This window comes from Ricinus communis, chromosome 2 (assembly GCF_019578655.1).
Source record: "Ricinus communis isolate WT05 ecotype wild-type chromosome 2, ASM1957865v1, whole genome shotgun sequence".
In the NCBI taxonomy this organism is placed as follows: domain Eukaryota; kingdom Viridiplantae; phylum Streptophyta; class Magnoliopsida; order Malpighiales; family Euphorbiaceae; genus Ricinus; species Ricinus communis.
This window is the reverse complement of record NC_063257.1, coordinates 23349988-23372118: the sequence shown is the minus strand read 5'-3', so window position 1 is coordinate 23372118 and position 22131 is coordinate 23349988.

Below are 22131 nucleotides of genomic sequence, written 5' to 3'. Positions count from 1 at the left end.
GAATTTAGAGATTGCTGTGAAAAATAAAAGAAAATCAAACAAAAGAGAGAACAACATCGACAATCAACAAGCACAACAACAAATACAACAAATTTTCTGCAAATACTTTTATTTTCCAGTAAACTATTTGTTTTTAATTATTTTTCTTGTATTAATGTTTATTTCAAATATTAGTAATGTAAATTTTTAGCAAATTAATTTCAAGTTCTCTCACTACAAAAACAAAAAATGCAATTTAGAGACTACATCTTGTGGTCGCTAAAAATATGGTTGCTAACAAAAATAGCTACCACATTTGTGTGTGATCTCTAAAAATAGCGGCCATATCATATGCTTTCTATTTAGCTACAATGGGTGTGGTCTTCATCTAGTCTCATGTTAGTCGTTGTTTTACAGACATGGGAGATCACCTAGAGACTACTTAGCGATCACAGTTGTGTGTTACCTAATTTAGAGACCACATTTTGTGGTCGCTAAGGGTAGCTAGTTTTGAGACCACTTAGAAGTGGTCGTTAACCAGATGGTCTCTAATCTTAGCTTCCAATTATTTGTAGTCGCCAAGTGGTTTCTATTTAGCTACCACGTTAGAGACCACTTAGCATGTGGTAGCTAAATTTTATATTAAATTTTTTTATATTAACTCTTCTTGGTTATTTTTAATATATTTCTATTATTAATACTATATCGTTTAAGTTATATATATTAAAATTATACAACAAATAATAATATTTTAAATTAAAAAATAATGAAACAGAAAAGAAATTTAATTTTAAATTAAGAATTTTATAATGTTAAGTGCAAACACTACTATATGGATTCAGTTTATTTATTTGCAATTACCTACTATTACTTCAATTTAACTACCGTGGTATCATTGAAGATCTATGCAAAATGTGTCAAGGAAAATTAGGAATTCATAAAATCTTATTAGAAAGTCAATCAATGCGCATTTAATTATAACGGTTCGTGTAGCTAGACACATGGCACGCTCAATATTTTTTTCTCCATATATATTTTTGGCATGTACGGTGGGAATGCATCTTAAAAATGTCATCAGCATCTAGAAATTCTTTTTGAAAATTATATTGCTAGGTCTCAAGACTTGAAATTTATGCCTGTAACAGCAGAGCATAATTTGAATGTTCCATATGAATGAGATTTTACTCCATATTATGATGGATACGAAGAATGTGATCTTGTTTCTTACGAAGAGAATTATCATCATGAGGCTCTATCCACTCTAACAGAGCCTGTTGTGGGAGAGCAGAATAATTTTTTATTTTTTAGTGAATATTTTTTATATTAATATTCCTTTTTTGGCTTATACTTTCAGGATTCAAGTAAAATTGGCTTACAAACATATGGAGGAGATTATAAAAAGGTAAAATAAAGGAATTGAAGAACTTTGGCAACAATTTAGTTCAATAATGACTAATATTGTAGAGAAAATTGCTTCAAGTTTAGCCCAAACAAATCTTATGCCAAAGGGCTAAGATGTTTTGTAAAAGCTTTTAAAGCACAACGATATGGAAGAGCCCAGGGCCATTTACCCATAAGTTATTCAGAGAGGAACGATCATTAAATCCCTTAACTTTCTCTAATACATGCAGAGGAAAGCTACCTTTTACCACATAAGAAAGAAGAGAACAACAATCATACAAAGGCACCACATGGTCACTTCAATGGTAGGCCTATGTTGCTACATCAAGTTTTTATTGTTAAGAAACTAGGTGGTATTTCTCAAGATTCCCTCGAGATGTTCTTAAAAGTACTCCTAAAGATAAAGGCAAGCAACATCAATGAGGAAAAATTAAGGAGAAACCAACTAATTCTCCAAGAAACTATCAAGCATGTCACCCCAATGAAAAGCCACTTCAAATTGCCACCTTTGATGAAAGAAGGAAAGCAAAGAAGAGATTTTAATGTGGAAAACATTTACATAAAGTGTGGATCCCTAAGAAATACTTGGTTCAGGAAGATAAATCTTTAAAGATCCACAATGGACAAGTTTTCCATGAGATATGAATTCCTAAGCAGTTCTTGATAAAAGATGTCACCACCCGATCTGTGGGCCCGTGACCGGCACTAGGGAATGGGTAGGCATAAGGGCACTGAATCCCGTAGTAAGCCTGACACTCACTAATTCAATTAAATCTCATCTCATTTTACTGATGCCACAATTATCTTAACAGTTAAGTTTTACATAATTAATTCGGTCTGCCAGAAGAATTAGGCGAGACCCGAAACTACATAAAATGTACAACTGATATATCTACTATTTCTATTGCGGAGAATCTAAGAATTTATAAATTAGCATACCAAATCAAATACGTCACCCAATGATGAAGGAGTCGGGTTGCTTGATAAGAGCCGCGGGAAGACTAACAAACACATATCTGAAAAACAGTAAAATTGAGACTGTCAGTCTCGAGAGTGAGTTAAAATCATATATCCAAAAACAGTTGCATATACTTCAATAATACATTTATTTAATTTTAAATAAACATTAAGTCATGCAAAAACATACGTGTCATGCCATGCTCAAATAAAATAATTTTCACACACAACGGGACGGAGTACTTCAATAGAACCCTAATTCCAACACTAACATTCGATCAATCTCAACACTGACATCTCGACTAACCTCAACTCTAACATCTCGACTCTCTCATTCCAACAGAACTAGCGCCTATAGAGCGAAGCTCGATCAGGGACCTTACCTCCAGTCTGGTCACTTACTTATCACTATCAGCCTTAGTCTTTCGGCTCTCTTAATCCAATAAGACTGGCGCCCGGAGAGCGAAGCTCGACCAGGGACCTTACCTCTAGTCTGGTCACTTAGGTTTCCAAGTAAGCCGGCGCCCAGAGAGCAATGCTCGACTAGGGACCTTTACTTCGGCAAACACACTCTACTAAGCCTAGAGAGCGATGCTCGACCAGGGCAAATCCTAAACTTTCCTTTTTAAATTTATCCATTTACCCTTTTTCCATCACTCTCGGATTTACATCGGTACACTCATCAAACCAATATGTTCTACTGTCGTCCTATCTCGTGTCATCATGCAATAATAAAATCAATGATAAAGGAAATGATATATAAATGAATAATAATCAAAAGCATGATACAAATGAATAATAATTAAATGAATAATTTGAACTTGCAATCAAATAATCATAATAGCTATTCAAACATTTTTGCATGACACGCGCATCACCGATATATGACTTTAACTCACAGCTTTGGCGACCTCCTAGCTCTGCTCTGGTGCCTCGGTTGAAGCGAGCCGAACAGACGAATTATCTAATCACGAAAAATAATTTATCAATAACGCTGAAATAATTTACCATTAACCCTAGGTCTAGATTCCTAGGATTGATTGTCTAAAAATCTCGACTCGGAAGAATTCTATCAAAAATCTGGCAGAACCTCCCCTAAAACACAGACGTCTACCCCCTGTAAAATAGGTCCAGGATCTGCCAGAAAAACACTTCAAATATTCAACAATTTATTGCGGGAGTCGGGTCCACAAGTCTTCACTATTTTTTCCCGACTCCCCCACACAGCACAATTCACGACTATGGCAGGCAATTCGACAAACAATTATTTTAACACACAAATATTTTCTAATACACAATACAATTCAATAGACACATAATTAAACCAAAGAATTCCAAAATCAATGGGCCAGAGAAAATTACCGAGATGCTTAATCGCTCGGTCGACTCGCCTCCAGCCGCCGAAGTCTGATCGACGATCCAAACACATCATCGGACTCGAGACGACGTGCTGATGACGATCCCTGCTTTCAATTTTTCTGATCCGACCCTCGATCATCCGGATAGATTTACGGACGATCTCGACCGTCGATTTGCAAATGGAGTCCGATCGCCACGAAACCGGTGCCATTGCGAAGCTTGAGCTGAGGAGAGTCTGGATATGTCCTCCGATCATTCATAGCTCGCCAGAGCTCACCGAAAATCGCTAGCTACCCCCTACTTTCTCTCTCCATCGGATCTTCCGTCTCTGGCCACCATTAGCGTCGCCGCTGCCGCCAAAAGAAAGCTCTCGCCAAGAGGAGTCAATCGCCACCAGAATCAGCCGACAAGGCCGCCGGAAACGGCCTAAAAAGCTCCTGGAAGTCGCTACCTCTTCCTCGCGCTTTCCACCGCCTGCTGATGCTGCCAGCGCAAGCCACTCCACCGGCCAACCCCGCGCCCCGGTGGTCGGCCTCCGACGACGCAATGCCCATCTTTCTCTTCTTCCGGTCTCCCTCTCTCTCCCCGATTCTTTTCTTCTTTTCTTCTTCTCTATATCGACATTTAGTCCCTGAAGTTTTCTTTCTTATCTTTTGGTCCCTCAACTTTTTTAATTACTATTAATTTCATCCTGCAAAAAGTTCGATTAACCCCTAAACGTTTTTTTAGCCTTTCAATTAAGCCCCTAACTATTTAATTTGGGCCAAATTAGAATTATTGAAAACACACAATTACATATATACCCTTGCTTTTAAATGTAAAATTATCAAAAAGCCCTTACCGACATATTCATTTGGAGAAAAATTTTGAATAACCAAAAATATAATCTATTTCTCAAATAATTTACTTAATTAATTTCTTAAAAATTCAAACTAATAGGATATAGGAAATATCCCTTATTTATCTAGCATTAAAATTCTACTTAATTCATTCCAATTTAAACCAAATAAAAATATGATTAAATTAATTTAAATAATAACTCATTATTTAATCATTATTAATATTATCTTTATTAAAAAAATTCCAGGTATTACAAAAGACAAGCAAAAACAGAAAAATAATGCTCATGTCTATAGAAATCTAACTCCTTATCTACCTTTGGAATTGCATAAGAAACACTCAAAGCACTAATCATCCATAAAAACATAAGATGAAAGATGACATAGTAATCCAAGGAAGGTGGTATTTGACAAACTGAGAAAAGATCTCACCTTTACAGAGGAGCATACGTCAATATGTACTAAGGAAATAACTAAAGAATTTATGGGTTTTACCTATTAAGATCACAATTGGCATTAAATTATTTCTACTAATTTTTTTTAATTTTATTGCTAGTTGTTGTGTCTTGTTGGAAAGTATGTACCTTTATGCAAATTAGTGTACATTATATAGCTTGTTTGGTTTTTCTTTTCATCTGAAAAGAAAAATTATACTCAAAGGGTACAACAGACTTTGGAAAAATAATCCACTATGTAGAAAATAATGGAAAACAAGTAGACAATGAGGCATAAGACCGACCTACGGCCAAGAAGAAGACCTTAGAATAATATTTTCTACTACTCTTAGGATCTATGTAAGCCAAAATAAATGGTCAATTCTTGTTATTTTCTATTTTTCTTATTCTATTGTAAGTTGGTTTTAGGCCACCATTCAAAAATTAAATAAAAGTAGACCTCATGGCCACTTTTATTTTTGGTGTCTTATTTATGATGTGTGATGAGTGAATAAGAAATGACAAAGATGAAATAAGATGGAACAAAGCACATGGCAAAAGACACATGTAAAAGGAGAAATCCAGTAAAAATAATGTCTAATATTAAAGATAATATAAAAAAGTAGTAGCTACATATCAAAGTTAAGTAAGAAAAGAAGCAAACTATCTTCGCAATCAGAATGTGCTCTATCTTCAAAACCAAGAGCACTGGTGGTTTCAAAAGAATCATGATGATAAGCTGAGTCATGATTCATAATTGTCAAATAAACATACAGGTGCACATGTTTTAAATATTTAAATTATTATAAATTTTAAGAATGAAAACCTGATTGTGTGGGTATGTGGGAACTAATCATGTTAGGATCTAAATATTTTCTTTTTCCTAGAAATATATGGTTTCTCAAGGGACAGATCTGTGGAAGACCAATAAAATATTTAAGGAGGAGCCTCAAGTAGTTCACCAAGTTAAAAATATTCTTAGGATCCAATAATTATTTAAAATATTTTAAGTCGAGAGTCCCAAGTTAGAAATATTATTGAGGATCTAGTAATATTTTAAAATATTTTAACTCGGAAGCCTCAAATAGTTCCCTAAGTTAGAAATATTCTTGAAGCTCCAATAATACTTTAAAATATTTTAAGTCGAGAGCCCCAAATAGTTTCTCAAGTTAAAAAAATGTTTTTAGAGAATAAATAGTATTTTAATATGAGATCTCCATATAAAACTAGTTTTTGGCACTCTAATTTTGTCTATCGGATTTTTCAAGTTAAACGATAATATTTTAATATGTGATCCCCAAGTAAAACTAGTTCTTAGCACTTTAATTTTGCCTATTAAAACTCTCCAAGTTAACCGATAATTTTTTAATTCAAGATCCCTAAGTAAATTGAGTTCTTGGGAATCGAGATCTCCAAGTTGGAAATGTTCTTGGAAATTCAGTAATATTTTAAAATATTTTAATTTGAGAAATCCAAGTAAATTGAGTACTTGGAGATCCAGAGCCCTAAGCTGGAAATATTCTTAGAGATCCAGTAATATCTTAAAATATTTCAGTTTGAGAGCCCCAAATAAATATGGTGCTCGGAGATCTAGAACCCAAGTTGAAAATGTCCCCAAATTGGGAATATTCTTAAGGATCCACGTAATGGTTTTAAAGAATTTTTAGTTCCAGAGCCACAAGTTAATAGTGTATTTGGGGATCCAGAGCTTCAAGTTGAAAATTTTCTTCGAGATTCAAATAATATTTTAAAATATTTTAACTCGAAAAATCCCAATTTAAAAATGCTCTTGGGGATTTAATCCATACATATCATACTATATCCTAAATCTTCTTAGAAATTTAAATATAATTTTGTACAATTATCCAACAAATAAACACAAAAATAAAAATTTTAGGTATAAAAAATACTTTCTGAATCTTTTTCTCTGATAAACTTTGCAAGTGGTACTTTCCAGTACTAAGGTATAGACTTTATGCAGATAGTAGGATAATTATACTAATAGTTAATTAACTTCATACTAATTTTTATTTTTTTTATGTGTTATTACAGTATTTAACTTTAAGTTCGGTAGCATATTAGTAACTTGTCTAAAATCTAGTAGTTCAATTTAATAGAATAATAATATGTCTAAACATTTAATGTTGGACTAACACATCTTTTAAAAAATTTAGCAAGGCACTATCCTAGTCATCAAACCTTTTAACCAAACTATTAATTGAGCTTAAAATCAAATCCAACTTTAGGATTTAAAAATCCTCTAGGCTTTAATAATAAATCTTGGCTTTTTCTTTTATTTTCATCTTCTATTCTTTTTTTATTTATTATTATAATAATTTTCTTCTTTTTCAGTTTGATTAATCCATATTAATTACTTTTTTATTTATTTTTATCAATATATTGTTAGGTAAATTCTGCAAGTGCACGAATCGCAACAAGTAGTATAGAATGAGTATGACTATCATTCCCATGAGGAGAATGATACAAAGTACCAATCCTAATTGTATTTCCATAATCTAAAAAAAATTGAATAATTATAATTAAATAAATAACTAATAAGAAAAGAAAACTTAAAACTAGTAATTATTTTCTTTGAAAATCTAATAATTAAAACTAGAGCATGGATTTGTATCACTAACTATTACTCGGATTACAAGATCTTTTCACAATTCAAATCAATAATTTAGTCAAAAATAAATCACTCAAATTACTTAGAGTCTCTTTCGAGCTCATCTAAGAATATTAAAGTCAATTACAGCCTATTTTCATGGGCATGTCAATTAACTAGGGTTCATTAAGTTCCTTAACAATTTATGGCTCCCTGAAGGATTCGTCTACTTTCATGATCGAGGTTCCTAAATTTTACAAGTCTATGAGCTGATAAAATATGCACCTTTCGTTGTCTCTAATTTATCCAAATACATTCATGATCGAGGTTCCTAAATTTTACAAGTCTATGAGCTGATAAAATATGCACCTTTCGTTGTCTCTAATTTATCCAAATACATGTATTTAATCAGGCCTAAAATCAAATATAAGAACAAGTAAAGTAACTCATAAAATTGACTGAAAATTAATTCATTGAAAGAAAATAAGGATCCAAACAATTAATACAATAGCTACACAAATCCAAACCCTAAAAAGAGTCTAGCCACACATGATTATGACAACACACAAAAGCATATTTAAAGAAATCAAAGAAGAAAAAGAAATACTTGATTAAAACTCTTGAATCTTCGCACAAATCTTCTTGATCTCCTTGAATATGCCTTCAAAGTTATTTATTTGATGGTTTTCTCTACCCCAATAACTATTCTCCTATCCTTTTTATAGCCAAGGCTTAAGAAAATCCTAAATTGCCCTTAATTTCTGAGTTTCTAATAAAAGCAACTATCTTTTTAATTTGACACTGCTTGGAACATAGCCATGTGGCATCCTCTTGGTTTTAGCACGGTTTTGAACATGTCCATACGTGATCCTATGTTGTGCAATCATTATATCCTCAACTTTGTCAAAAGCGGGCACGGTCTAGCGCACACCCGTGTGTCATGTCGTGCTCAGCTTTCACAACTTCTTCGAAATGAACAGAAGCAAGCACGGCTTGGAGTACACCCATGCGTTCCCTGTACACTATCTCCTTCAGAGTCGAGTGGAAGACATGGCTTCGAGCATGGCCGTTGATTAAACCGTGCTTCTTCATTTTTCTATCCAGCGTGCGACACGGGCACAAGCACTCCCATGTGTCAATAGGACATATACTCTTTGATCGTCTAGGGCTCCTTTTTTTTTTACTTTCCTACATAAGGGAAAACTTATAAAAATTAAGTACAAATTTTTAAATAAACTAAAGGTAGATAAGAACACTAAAATAAAGGTATAACCTAAATAAGCTCCTAATTAAATTTAAATTCTTTCTAACTAATGCTAACCCTTATTCCAAATTCATTAAAATTCAACTCAAATACATGTATAAAATTACACATAACATGTATTATTTCCAAAGAAAATAATATAATAATAATAACAATAAACAAGAAAGCAAGTGTAAAATAAAAAAGAAAAGAATGTTCAACCACCAAATTAGTAATGTTTTTGCACTTGTTTGTATTTAAGCTATTATTTCCTTTTTATTTCTTACATGTTCACATGTCTATTTAAGGATGTGCAATCAGTTTTTATTTAGTGCAAAAACTTGAATATCAAACCAGTGTCTAACCACCAAATTAATTAAATCTTAATGCTAATTGCAAAATAACAAGCATGTAGAACTTACAGTATATGAGTGTATTTTCTCCTAGTTGTCTATGATGTTAGTCCATTGAAATTGATTTTTGAGAATTGAGATTCAATGCTTCTCTTCAAAGTTCAAAATTAGGGATTTTATTTTATAGCATTAGAGGTGAGGTTCTATGATGTAGATTTAAGAGATTTAGAGATTTTTTTTTTATTTTTGATAAATAAACCACCAAATTTTAGACAAATGACCAATCTGTTAATTAACTTAAAGTTAAATGACTGTAATGAAACTAAAAAAAAAATTATGTGACCAAAATAAAACTTAGTATAAGTTAAGTGACTATTGGTATAATTATCTCTGCAGGTAGTTATCTAGTAATTAACCCAAGGATCACTCACAGAGGAAGAGAGCTTGGTTTAGCGAGAGCGAACAAGATGTCAATTTCGACAGCATGTGGCGGCTAGTGTGAAGTGACAACGAGCTATTGCCAGCATGGAGCAGTTGAGATGGAGTGATATCGCCGGTGGAAAAAAAGGTAAAAGAGCTAGGTTTTTCTTTTGAGGAAAGTAGAAAAAAATAATGAGATTTGAGAGTGAAAATTTGAAAGTACTTGGGCCAAAAATTTCTACGCATTAGAAAATGAATTAGAATTTTTCATATATATATATGAGGAGAGGCAATTGTTTAGTATATAATTATTTTTAGTCCCAAGTCTAGTAATAAAGACCCAAGAGTAAAACCCCATAATAATTAATTAATTAATTAATTAGTTAATAATTAAGACAAATGATTGATAAATCTAGCACGTGAAAAAAATGATAAAAGAAGTTATGCACAGGTATCTCTACTTTTCATTTTACACCTTAACTCCCCAAATAAAAGAAATAATTAGGCTTTACAATTATCTCCACTTTGTACTAAAACCATAAATTTTAAAAAAAAATATTAAATAAATTGTATTTTTGATATTTCCAAATAAAAAAATAAAAAGATAAAAAACTGTAAATTTAATAAAAAAAACATAAGTGTTTTTTATGTTTTCTTAAATGTTATGTGTTCGTGACAGGAAAACTTGACTTCTCCCGCAACTATATATGTTTTGTTTAAAATAATTATTATTTACATTGTATTTGATTAAAATCCATAAAATTTATGAAATTTATTTATAAATTCAAATTTTATATGTTTCAATTGAAACAAAAGTTCTATAAAATTAGTTATAACTAAATCAAATTTTAACTGAATAGGTAAAATTTTTTAATAATTCTACATCAGTATAATTTATATATATAATAACACCAAACTATTTCTTTCAATTTTATTGTTTTAGTTTTTTTTCATATTTTCTTTTTCAAATGATTTTTAATAAGTTTTAACTAAACACGTCATTCGAGTAATAACTGAACACATCATCCACATGTTGCTTGGAATAAGAACGCGCGTTATGAACACTTCCATCGTTGTGACGGGATTCCTGGCCTTTTGATTATGAAATTAAGATTTTCTTACCATGATAGCTATTATATGCAGTTTAACAAGGGAGAGGGAACTATTGAGTGCATAGCAACTGTTTAGCTTGGTTAAGTTGTTGATACTCGATAGTTGCTATTTAGTTAAGTTATGGATACTTTATAGTTGTAGTTGATTGATGTTAAGTGTTTGATTAATTATTATAAATTATTTTGATAAAATATTTAATTACTAATATAGACATTAAATTATATAATATAATATAATCAAAATTTTGTTTAATATATAATATAATATTATAATTTTCGTGAGACCTATCAATCATATATTAGGTATAAAATATATTCCAAAGCTTTTGTTAATATAATAAATAGTTTTTATATTTATAAGTACTAAATGGCATTATAATTTTTATTAAACAGAATAAACTTCTATCTTATTTAAATTGTTTAAAAAAATTAAATTAGTATTTTTAGAAGATTGAAAAATGCCTTAAATTGTTGTTTATTTATAAAAAAATAAATAAAGTTATTATAAATTAAAATTTAAATATAATAAATAAAATTAAGCAAATGATAAAAAAATAATTTATTTAAAAAAAAAATAAAGAGTTGGTGAAAAACTTCGAATCGAAATTGTTGTGAACTAGAGTTGTTATATATTCCGGTTATTGGTCCAAAAGATTAACTAAATACTTTAGGAGTGATGTTATAGGGATCAACTTGATCCATAATAATATGGATGAAAATTAGATTTCAAAGTAAGATTAGATATCCTTTTTATCCACCATAAATTATATTTGTTACATAATTATAGATATGCTAAGTATTTATCCTTATCATTAATAAATCGATCTAATTAATCCTTATATCACTCTTAATTTAATTTTTATATAAAATGAGCCATAATTTGATTTTTTACCATAAATAATTAATTAATTTTGGATAAATCTATATTTAGTGTTGCTTATTATTTTATAGTTACCATGATATTCTTCCTTTTAGACATAAGTCAATGAAATAGGTTTATTAACAAACAATTTTTTAATTAAATTATCTTTTCAATTCTACTTTAATTTGATACTATTTTTATTCCCCTGAAAAATGGCATCAACAAATATAATCAAGAAAAAATATTTTCAAATTTATTATAGATCAATTCTTTTATCATGTTACTTTCAACCCAATTTATTATGTAATGAGAAAAAATTTGTGGAATTAATTTCTACATATAAAAAGATTATCAGGTGATTTAAATAATCAAATTTTTAATTAAATTTATTTTATACTCTACTTTAATTTGGCATCAATATATTTTTACTCTTAAGAGAATGGTATTTACAAATATAACAAAAAATAAGTCAATTAAAGTATCCGTCAAAATTGTAAAATAAGTATAAAAAAAAAAATTCTTAAAACATGCTAGGAAATATTTCAATGAAATTAAACTTATAAAACAGACATTCCATTAATAAATCAATACCAAATTTATTTCACAAATAAATTCAATGAATTTACTAGGGAATAGATTCTTTATGATATCAAAAACAATAGAAATAAAATAATTCCTTAAAATCTCATTCCTAATTATTTTTTGTTATCTTTATCAATTGAAGAACATTATGAATTAAAAATAATACCATGAATCATATCTATTTAGAATTATTCGGAAACAATGATATCTATTTAATATTTTGGTCCATTACCTTTATATTCTTTTCCGAATCTATCCAAGCTCACTTAGTACCGTGCCTTTAATTTTTACCAACATAGAATCCAACTCTCATAGAAACTATCCTATCTACCGTGATCTATAGTCATTTTTGTAAATATACCTTCAAAAAAAAATGTAAAGACTGCAACATTCTTTTTGTGATAAAGAGATTTTAGTGAGAAAAAGAAATGAGAGGTTTGTGTTTATAGAGAGAGAAAGGAAAAGACAGAAGGTGGCAATTACTATAAATGAAGAGGAAAGACACGAAGCAGTCTTCTCCAATAGTCTTTTCTCATCACTATTTGCTAAAATATAAGAATAAGAGCAAGAAAAACAAGAATATCAAATGACAACAAAAGTTGTTAATTGTTTTTTCTTGAATTCTGCTGATATTATAGTAATTGTTTCTTTCTTGAGTTTTTCTTTAATTATTTGATTGGCCTAGTTTATAATAATTTAAGGTTTATTTTTTTTTCTTTTTTGTGATATAGATTAATTTTAAAGACTTACTTCTTATTGATTTTGTGCGTATCATATAAATGTTTTAATTTAATTTATATTTTACTCTATAGTTTTTCTCTCTCTATAAATATAAACATTTCTTCATTTTTTCTCTCTATAATCTATTTCTATATAAATACGCTGCTTGATCTAAGAGATTTTAATAAAGAAGAAAAGATAGAAACGATATCATTTCTACCTTTCTTCTTTTTTTTATATTTGATTAGTAAAATAATGTGTTATAGCTTGATGATGATACATTTAAAAAAAATTTAAAAATTGGCAAAAGGTTAGGGTTGATTAGATAGTTTTGGTCAAGATTAGATTTTGTATTAGCAAAATGTAAAATACATATGTGTATCACATAATTAAAGACACAAGCTTAAATGAGTCTAGACATATTTGGTAAAGAATGCAAAGATAATGGAGCAAAATACTAAAATTTGAAAGTAATGGTATATTTACAAAAATGGCCAATAATCATGGTAGATGGGATGGTTTTTTCAAATATAAATTAAATTTTTCAATAAAATAAAACATAAAAGTTCAAGAACTTAAAAATGCATTTTTCCTTAAATATAAATACTTAAACTACACTCATAATTACAAATGGACAGAAATACCCTTAATATATTTGGAGGGAAATAAAGAGAAAATATCTCCCCATTTTTAATAATTTAATACCTTGCATTTTCCATTCAAAGGGATTTAATGGTTTGTGTTTGTAAATTGATTTAGCTTTACACATGCATCAACCATCAAAATTTTGATATATCACTAAAAATAAATCTCTCTTTATGTGAATAGTTCACATTTTATAAGGTCAAACCCTAAAGCCCTAATACCTCGACTTAATATACAAATTAATAAAAGAGTTGCCATTTTATATATAATATAATTAGGACTAGCGTATCAATTTTAATTGCATTTGGCCAAGCACGATAGTGTTAAGGTCTCAACCTAATATACTCTTCTAATATTTATTAAGGAATTGTAGTAAATTGAAGATTAATTGCAACAACTCAAGTCCTGAATTGGATAGATTGCAATTTAAAGATATTACATATTAAAAAAAAAATCATAATTTATAAAAAAATAAAAATTAATCTTACATAATAACTTTAAAAATATTATTTCACGATCACTTGAAAAATTATTATTTCTTATTTAATTAACATAAATGGAGCCTAGAAAAGATACTATGAAACTCTTATCTCGTGATATATGAAAAATAAATTTTACTTAATTAAATTAGATGGAATCGAGTAAGGACATTCCGGATACTTATTTCAAGGTCACATAAAAAATTATTAATCACTTAATTAGATTACATTGAATCGAATAAGGACACTTCATATATCCTTATTTCATAGTCATAGGAAGAAAGAATATTCCTCACTTAAATTAATTAGATTAGATGCAGTCGAGTTAGGAATTTAAATCCCTTATTTCTTAATCAAATAAAATATTATATTATTTACTTAATTAGAATACATTAAGTTGAGTAAGGATACTTCGAAATCTTTATTTTATGATCACGTAAAAAATAATTTATTTAATTATATTAAATTGAGTTGAGCAAGAATACACTGAAACTCTTATCTCACGATCACATAAAAATGAATATTTTTTAATTAATTAGGTTAAAATTGAGTCGACGAAGGACACTTGAAACCCTTATCTCATAATTACGTGAAAAATGATATTCCTTATATAATTAAATTAACTTGAATTGAATAAGGACATTCTGAAACTTTAATTTCACAATCATGTGAAAGATTATTATTATTTATTTAATTAAATTAAATTGAGTTGAGCAAGGACATTCTAAAACCCTTATCTCACAATCATGTGAAAAATAATTTTTTTTTAATTAGAATAAATTGAGCTGAGCAAAAATTCTCTAAAATCTTTATCTCACAACTATATAAAAAAATGAATATTCCTTAATTCTATGAAATTGAGATAAGTAAGATCTATGAAACTCTTATCACATGTATCACAACCCAATTTGTGGGCCCATGACCGGCACTAAGGAATGGGTAGGCTTAAGGCCACCAAATCTCGTAGTAAGCCTGACAAATCACTAACTCAATCAAGGTATAATTCAGATTCTGTCCATTATCACCATTCCATAACTAACCTTTAACTGTCAGATACTACATATTTAATTTGGTCTGCCAACATAATTAGGCAAAACCCGAATTTACATGCAATTACAAAATGATAAGTCTGAAATTTCTACTGCGGAGAATCTAGAATCTTAAAAGTTAAACATATCAATAAAATCAGTTACATTAAATCCGAAGATGAAGGAGTCGGGCTGTTAGAGGAAAAGAACTGCAGAAAACTAACAAACACCTGAAAAACAGTTAAATCTGAGACTATTGGTCTCGAAAGTGAGTTAAAATTATATATCCAAAAACGAATACAACCACTTCAAAATAAATATAAAATAAAATATTAAGTCATACAAAAACACGTGTCATGTCATGCTTCTATAAAATAATTTTTATATGCTACGGGACGAGTATCTCAGCAGAACCCTAACTCCCAACACTAACAGCCTTTTGACTCTCTCACTCCAACAAGACTGGCGCCCAGAAAATGGAGGTTGACCAGAGTCCTTAAATCTAGTCTGATCACTTAATTTCCTATAAAGCCAGCGCCCAGAGAGCAATGCTCAACTAGGGACCTTTACTCCGGTAAACACACTCTATCGGACTAGAGTTGAAGTCAACATGGACAAGTCTCAAATTATCCTTTCACTACCTGTCTCAGATTCATACCGGTGCGCACGCGGTCCTGATGCAACCCATTAGGTGGCATGTTCTACTACCATCTCATCTCGAGTCAACATGTATATATATACATATATGTATATATATATATATAGTAATTAAATAAATCATTTAATCAGAATTGCTATATAAAATTTTAGCATGACACAACCCATCGGGTGGCATGTTCTACTACCATCTCATCCCGAGTCAACATGCAATCACAATAATAATGATGTAGAAATGATATATATATATATATATATATATATATATATATATATATATATAGTAATTAAATAAATCATTTAATCAGAATTGCTATATAAAATCATTTAATCATTTAATTAATTAGGTTAAAATTGAGTCGACGAAGGACACTTGAAACCCTTATCTCATAATTACGTGAAAAATGATATTCCTTATATAATTAAATTAACTTGAATTGAATAAGGACATTCTGAAACTTTAATTTCACAATCATGTGAAAGATTATTATTATTTATTTAATTAAATTAAATTGAGTTGAGCAAGGACATTCTAAAACCCTTATCTCACAATCATGTGAAAAATAATTTTTTTTTAATTAGAATAAATTGAGCTGAGCAAAAATTCTCTAAAATCTTTATCTCACAACTATATAAAAAATGAATATTCCTTAATTCTATTAAATTGAGATAAGTAAGATCTATGAAACTCTTATCACATGTATCACAACCCAATTTGTGGGCCCATGACCGGCACTAAGGAATGGGTAGGCTTAAGGCCACCAAATCTCGTAGTAAGCCTGACAAATCACTAACTCAATCAAGGTATAATTCAGATTCTGTCCATTATCACCATTCCATAACTAACCTTTAACTGTCAGATACTACATATTTAATTTGGTCTGCCAACATAATTAGGCAAAACCCGAATTTACATGCAATTACAAAATGATAAGTCTGAAATTTCTACTGCGGAGAATCTAGAATCTTAAAAGTTAAACATATCAATAAAATCAGTTACATTAAATCCGAAGATGAAGGAGTCGGGCTGTTAGAGGAAAAGAACTGCAGAAAACTAACAAACACCTGAAAAACAGTTAAATCTGAGACTATTGGTCTCGAAAGTGAGTTAAAATTATATATCCAAAAACGAATACAACCACTTCAAAATAAATATAAAATAAAATATTAAGTCATACAAAAACACGTGTCATGTCATGCTTCTATAAAATAATTTTTATATGCTACGGGACGAGTATCTCAGCAGAACCCTAACTCCCAACACTAACAGCCTTTTGACTCTCTCACTCCAACAAGACTGGCGCCCAGAAAATGGAGGTTGACCAGAGTCCTTAAATCTAGTCTGATCACTTAATTTCCTATAAAGCCAGCGCCCAGAGAGCAATGCTCAACTAGGGACCTTTACTCCGGCAAACACACTCTATACAGACTAGAGAGTTGAAGTCAACATGGACAAGTCTCAAATTATCCTTTCACTACCTGTCTCAGATTCATACCGGTGCGCACGCGGTCCTGATGCAACCCATTAGGTGGCATGTTCTACTACCATCTCATCTCGAGTCAACATGTATATATATACATATATGTATATATATATATATAGTAATTAAATAAATCATTTAATCAGAATTGCTATATAAAATTTTAGCATGACACAACCCATCAGGTGGCATGTTCTACTACCATCTCATCCCGAGTCAACATGCAATCACAATAATAATGATGTAGAAATGATATATATATATATATATATATATATATATAGTAATTAAATAAATCATTTAATCAGAATTGCTATATAAAATCATTTAATCATTTAATTAATTAGGTTAAAATTGAGTCGACGAAGGACACTTGAAACCCTTATCTCATAATTACGTGAAAAATGATATTCCTTATATAATTAAATTAACTTGAATTGAATAAGGACATTCTGAAACTTTAATTTCACAATCATGTGAAAGATTATTATTATTTATTTAATTAAATTAAATTGAGTTGAGCAAGGACATTCTAAAACCCTTATCTCACAATCATGTGAAAAATAATTTTTTTTAATTAGAATAAATTGAAATTTGAGCAAAAATTCTCTAAAATCTTTATCTCACAACTATATAAAAATGAATATTCCTTAATTCTATTAAATTGAGATAAGTAAGATCTATGAAACTCTTATCACATGTATCACAACCCAATTTGTGGGCCCATGACCGACTAAGGAATGGGTAGGCTTAAGGCCACCAAATCCTCGTAGTAAGCCCCGACAAATCACTAACTCAATCAAGGTATAATTCGGATTCTGTCCATTATCACCATTCCATAACTAACCTTTAACCGCCGGATACTACATATTTAATTTGGTCCGCCAACATAATTAGGCAAAACCCGAATTTACATGCAATTACAAAATGATAAGTCCGAAATTTCACTCACGGAGAATCTAGAATCTTAAAAGTTAAACATATCAATAAAATCAGTTACATTAAATCCAAGATGAAGGAGTCAGTCATTAGAGGAAAAGAACTGCAGAAAACTAACAAACACCGAAAAACAGCTAAATCTGAGACTATTGGTCTCGAAAGTGAGTTAAAATTATATATCCAAAAACGAATACAACCACTTCAAAATAAATATAAAATAAAATATTAAGTCATACAAAAACACGTGTCATGTCATGCTTCTATAAAATAATTTTTATATGCTACGGGACGAGTATCTCGGTGAACCCTAACTCCCAACACTACTGACCTTTTGACTCTCTCACTCCAACAAGATCGCCTTGAAATGGAGGTTGACCAGAGTCCTTAAATCTAGTCTGATCACTTAATTTCCTATAAAGCCAGCGCCCAGAGAGCAATGCTCAACTAGGGACCTTTACTCCGGCAAACACACTCTATACAGACTAGAGAGTTGAAGTCAACATGGACAAGTCTCAAATTATCCTTTCACTACCTGTCTCAGATTCATACCGGCACGCGGTCCTGATGCAACCCATTAGGTGGCATGTTCTACTACCATCTCATCTCGAGTCAACATGTATATATATACATATATGTATATATATGTATATATATATATAGTAATTAAATAAATCATTTAATCAGAATTGCTATATAAAATTTTAGCATGACACAACCCATCAGGTGGCATGTTCTACTACCATCTCATCCCGAGTCAACATGCAATCACAATAATAATGATGTAGAAAATGATATATATATATATATATATAGTAATTAAATAAATCATTTAATCAGAATTGCTATATAAAATTTAAGCATGACACATGTATAGCAGATATATGACTTTAACTCACAGTTCTAACGACCTCCTTGCTCTACTCGTAAGCTTCGGGTGGAGCAAGTTGAACTGACGGATTATCTATTCACGAGAACAATTCAATCAATAAAAGTAAATCATTTAACAAGTAACCCTAGGCCTGAACTCCTAGAACTAACTGTCTAAGAATTTTAACTCGAATAATTTCAACCGAAAATTTGGCAGAATCTCCCTTAAATACGGACGTTTACTCCCGTATAACGGGTCCAGGATCTGACAGAAACACTTCTAATTTTCAACAATCAATCATCACATAATTCTTCTGGTGTTCAACACAATAATTAATCAAATAATCTGTTATCAACAAACTCTAAAATCAACAGGCTAGAGAATTACCGAGACGCTTGATCAATTGGTCGACTTGCCTCTAGCCGCCGGAGTCCGATCGATGATCCTCGCATGCTTACTGACTCGAGACAGCGCGCAGATGATGATTCCAACACCCGATCCTCCGATCCAGCGCCCGATCATCTAGAGAAATCCACGAACGATCTCGGTCATTGATTTTCAAACGGAGTTCGATTGCCGCAAAACTAGTGCCATTAGAAAGGTTGAGCTAAAGGGAGTCCGGATATGCCCTCTGATCGGCTATCCCTCACCGAAAAAAGCCTAAAATCCCGTCTGCCTACCCAAAATCTTCTTCATCGGACACGCCTTCCTCCGACCACCATTTGCGTCGCCGCTGCTCCTAAAAGGAAGCCCACACTCAGGCGAGTTGATCGCCACCCGACTCGACCGCCATTGTCTCTGAAGACGCCATGCATGGCGTCAAACAGCCGCTGTCTCTCTTTTTTTCTTTGCTGTTCACTACCGCCGCCACTACTGCTGAACTCACCGGTGTCTGCTCTTCCGCCAATCATCGCCACCGCGCCCCAAGCTCGACCAGCCGCGGACGGCAGCTCCTCTTCTTCCTCTTCCCTTCTTCTTCGCCATGCCTAGTCTCCCCTTCTCTTTCTTTCCTTTCTCTTATTGTCATTTTGTCCCCAAACTTTTGCTTAATAACCATTTTGTCCCTCATTCTTTTTAATTACTAACAATTTCCCCTGCAAAATTTAAGTTTAACCCTCCAACTTTTATGTGGCATTTCAATTAAGTCTCTAACTCTTAATTTGGGCCAAAATTACAATTATTAAAAATAGAGAGTTACTTATTTACCCTTGCTTTTAAGAGTGAAATTACTAAAATTCCCTTACCGACATATTTAATTATAAAAATACCAACCATGAAAGTTCTCATTTAAACCCCATATTAAAGTAATTATACTTTTAGCCCTTATTTCATAACTAATTGTCAAATTAATCCTAATACTTAATTAACTTAAATAGTTAATTTATTAACTATTTTCCAATTTAAACCAACACCATTTGCTAATTAAAATTTGTCATTCCTCAATAAATTCTTTTATAAAAATATTATCTACTATTTCTTTCATAACTTTCAAATATAATATTTGATTCATATGCTCATATTAAAAACAATTTGAGAGTGACCTATATATATATATATATGAAAATATAATTTATCCCTTAAGAAATTCACTTAATTAATATTTTGAAAATCCAACTAATTAGATATAGAAAATAAATCCCTTTATTTTTATCTAGCATTGAAATTCTATTTTAAATCATTCCAATTCAATTACTCAAAATAACTAAATTAAATTAAAAAAAAACTCGTTATTAGTTATTATTAATATTATTATTATTATTATTATTAAAAGAAAATCTTGGATATTACAATATGTTGATATAAAAGAAATAAATTAAACCTCTATACTTAATTAGATAAAATTAAAACGAGAAATATTTTAAAATTATTTTTTATGAAAAATAATTGTTTCACATAATCTATATGAAATGAGTCGAAGGTCACTCCACATAAATTATAAAGTCAAGTAATTATTATGTCGACTTAAGTCAAGTCCTAATATTATGAGATTGCAGTCTAATTAAGGCAATGTTTAATTATAGGCAACTGTCATGTTTCTATAAGTGCATACAACTGTAATTTGAGTTGCTTAATATATTGGTAATTAACAAATTTGTTTATCAAATTTATTTTAAATTTTAAAAAATATCAAAACATATCCAATTTTTATTAATTAAGTATTAAAATAAAATTATATTATTATTCTATTTAATTTGGAGTAATTTAAGGTGCTAAGTATTTATTAAAGTATTTTTCTACCTTAGTAGTTGTGTTGTTGAAACAGTTGTTTTCATTAGATATAGGATATTCAGAGGTGTAAAACTGATGAAAATTTATTTGGAGACATTGGACACAATAATTTTTAGTGTACGTGTCAAGTCTCAACAATCCAAACCTTAACTGCATGCGATAAGATATTTTAATTCCACCATAGTCTTGACATTAATGCATCCAAACAAAAAGTCCTGATAATATGGGAATGGCATTAATGGATAACATATACTTCTTGCAGTGGGCCAAATATGACTTTTTCCCACCGTTTCCATTACTTGAAATTGTCAGAGAAGACTTTATGTGAACAACATGTGATACATGAACAACAGAGTTGTAAAATTAAAAAAAAAAATTATATCTTTTACTATTTTAAATATAAAATATTTAAATTATGTATTACTTATTTAAGAAAAAAATTCTACAAATAATAATATATAAATTTAAAAATCTCAACTAACTTTTTAAGTTGGAAATATTTTTAAAAATTCAGCACTATTTTAAAATATTTTAAATCGAAAGCTCTAAATAGTTCTTGACGTATCATCTTTTCCATTTTATACTACTAACTTCTCCAATCATAATATTGTATTTTCTCAATTTTAAAAGTATAATTAATTTTTTTATATATCCTAATTATAATCCACTTCTCTATGCTATGAAGTTGCTAGCATTCATTTGGCTTTTCTTCATTTTATTTTTAATACTTGCTAGACTTATTTTAGTTTATAGCCGAGATATGTATTATCTCATTTAACTGTTTGTGTGCCTCTATTTTATAAATAAAAATCTAATTTAATTAAAAAATAAAAACAAAATTTTAACCACATACCACTAAATATTGTAGAAAAAAATTACAAGAATCGAATATAAGCTATTTTTAATACTCGCTAGACTTATTTTCTTTCTTCTCTT